Source organism: Myotis myotis, unplaced genomic scaffold (assembly GCF_014108235.1).
Source record: "Myotis myotis isolate mMyoMyo1 unplaced genomic scaffold, mMyoMyo1.p scaffold_m19_p_19, whole genome shotgun sequence".
Taxonomy (NCBI): Eukaryota; Metazoa; Chordata; class Mammalia; order Chiroptera; family Vespertilionidae; genus Myotis; species Myotis myotis.
Genome location: NW_023416323.1, coordinates 7,414,116 through 7,417,040, shown reverse-complemented (window position 1 = coordinate 7,417,040; position 2,925 = coordinate 7,414,116). Strand labels below are relative to the sequence as shown.

The 2,925-nt window shown below is 46.1% G+C and overlaps 1 non-coding gene across 1 annotated transcript; it reads right to left on the bottom strand.

The window, feature by feature from the left end:
• Positions 1-2,104: 2,104 nt before the first annotated feature.
• On the bottom strand, positions 2,105-2,211 carry LOC118674893. The gene has a single exon (XR_004973739.1). It is a non-coding gene; the product is annotated as a U6 spliceosomal RNA (small nuclear RNA).
• Between the last annotated feature and the right edge of the window lie 714 nt (positions 2,212-2,925).

Here is a 2,925-nt window from a genome sequence, read left to right as displayed (position 1 = left end):
TTATCGGAATGGATGCTCTGGCCTGCGCGTAGGGAACCTTCCAACCCTCCCCTTGGTCTCTCTGTTGTGCTTTCCCTCGCCCTCCCCATGGAACCTCTGCCTGCACTCAGACAGGGAGATGGGCTTTGTGACAAGAGTCCCCCATCTCCTCGGCGGCTGACACTTGAATAAAACCTCTTTCCTTTTTCACTAGCACTTGGTTTGCAGGGTTGGCAGGCGGCAGAACCTGGCTCCGGTTTCACTGTGTCCCACATACGCCTTCCCGGGCCAACGTGAGAAAAGGCGCTGATGCGCTGTACTGGGTGTCTGCTGCTCTGTGAGCCCAGCATCCCCTGCCTCTTTTTCTGGAATCACCCCTCACCCCTCACCCCCATATGTTTTCAGGATCCACCTTAGTCTCAAGCCATGCAGCTCTGGCAGGGCTGGCTTCTCACCACACTCCAGGGAAGGACGGCCGACCCAGACCAGCACTGGGAGCAGCGCAGTTCCTGCCACACCCCATTCGGGGCCTGGAGACGGGACTGGGCTTCTCTTTCCTGGGGCTAGCCTGGCGGGATGTGAGCAGGGAGTGGCAGGGGAGACCCTGCCTGAGAAGGAGGACAGTGTGGGGCTGAGCAGAGCCAGGTGATGGGGAAAGAGACAAGATTCCCAGGAACAGAGCCCCTCAACAGGGAGGTGCTGGCAATCAGACTTGTACATGAAAGGAGGCTATAGTGCCCTGGGACGGCAGCTCCCTTGGTTAGAGCGCCCGCAGGGGGTGGGATCCACTCTGGTCGGGCACATGCAAGCATGAGCCAATGAACGCATAGAAGATGGAGCAACAAATCGATATTTCTCTCTCTAAAAATCAATAAATAAAGCCCTGGCTGGTGTGGCTCAGTGCTGAGAGTGGCGGCCCACGCACTAATCAGATTTGATTCCCCGTCGGGAAGAGGACGTACCTGGGTTGCAGGATCAATCCCAGACCCAGTAGGGGCCATGCAGGAGGCAACCAATCGATGTGTCAATCTCACATCTCTCTCTCTCTCTCCCTCTCTCTCTCTCACTCTCTCTCTCTCTCTCTCTCTCTCTCTCTCTCTCTCTCTCTCTCTCTTTTTCTCCCTCCCTCCCTCCTCCCTTCCACTCTCTCTGAAAGAAAAATCTATGGAAAAATATCTTCAGATGAGGATTACTTTTTAAAAATCAGTTTAAAGATATTAACAAATAAATTGTGCTCTTTTTCCCACTTTCTATTTTAGTTAATTTCATTTCATTTTTGCTCTATTTATTTTGTTTTCTCATTAGCAACCAAAGAAACCTTCCCAATTCACTGGCATGAGTTCTGCAGCAGCGCACCAGCCTGAAGGTCCCCTGTGAGCAAGGTCTGAGAGAGCGCCCTGGTGCCAGTTTCCTCCGTTTCCATCCTCGTTGCTTTATCTCACCAGCAAAGTGCAGATGTTTGGCTTTACCAAGTTAAGAATGCACTTGAGCCACCTTGTGATAGCAAAAACCTGAAAACAACTCAAATATCCGTTGTCCGCCAAATGAGAAAATTCATACAATGAGAAGACAACACAGAGGTGAACATTGGATGAACTACAGCTACAACTTGGGGGAGAATCTTAGAAACATAATGTTGAGTGAAAGAACAAGCCTCAGAAGAATACTGTTCTTTAAAAAGTACTTACTGCTCCATCATCATCTCATACACCGAAAGGTTGCAGGTTCGCTCCCCAGTTGGGCCCGTAGGGGAGGCAACTGACTGAAGATTCACTCTCTCCCCCTTCCTCTCTAAAATCAATGAAAAATGGCCTGACTGGTGTAGCTCAGTGGTTGAGCATCAACCAATGGACCAGGAGGTCACAGTTCAATTCCTGGTCAGGGCACATGCCTGGTTCTGGGCTCCATACCCAGTAGAAAGCATGTAGGAGGCAGCTGATCAATGGTTCTCTCTCATCATTGATGTTTCTATCTCTCACTCCTCCCTTTCTCTCTGAAATCAATAAAAATATATGTAAAAAGTAAAAAATGAAATCAATAACAAACATATCCTCAGGTGAGAATTAAAAATAAATAAATAAAAGTACTTATTGCTCAAAAAAATTTTTTTTATTATTTTTTTTATAAAAATATGGAACGCTTCACGAATTTGCGTGTCATCCTTGCACAGGGGCCATGCTAATCTTCTCTGTATCGTTCCAATTTTAGTATATGTACTGCTGAAGCGAGCACTCAAAAAATTTTTAAACATAAAATTAGACAAAATGGTGCAATGAACCCTCACATCCCTCTTTTCCAGCTTCAACGATAGTTAACTTAAGCAAATCTAGCTTTACTTATACCCCACCCCACCCCCATATCATTTTGAAGCAAATCTCAGACATCATTTTAACTCCTCAGTAATTATTTCAATATATTTATCTAAAAATATGAAAACAAAGAAAACCATAACCTGAATACCAGTATCACACCAAAATAATTATTCATATACAATCATCTCTTAAAATCATTAGTCAGTTGGTATCCACATTTTCTTTTTTTGTTAATCCTCACCCAAGGATATATTTTCCAATGACTTTTATAGATTGGAAGGGCAGGAGAAGGAAGAGGAGGAGGAAGAAAAGGAGGCAGAGGAGGAGGAGGAGGAGAAGAGAGAGAGAGAGAGTCTGATGTGAGAGACACATTGGTTGCCTCCCGCACATGCCCCAACCCGGGCTGGGCATCAAACCCACAACAGAGGTATATGCTCTTGACTGGGAATCGAACCTGCAACCCTTTGGTCCAAGGGCTGACACTCTGACCATTAAGCCAAACTGATCAGTGCCATATCTTCAACTGTCTCATCCTATATAATAAAAGGCTAATATGTAAATAGACCGAACAGCAGAACAACCAGAACAACTGAACAATCGAACAACTGGTTGCTATGACATGTGCTGACCACTA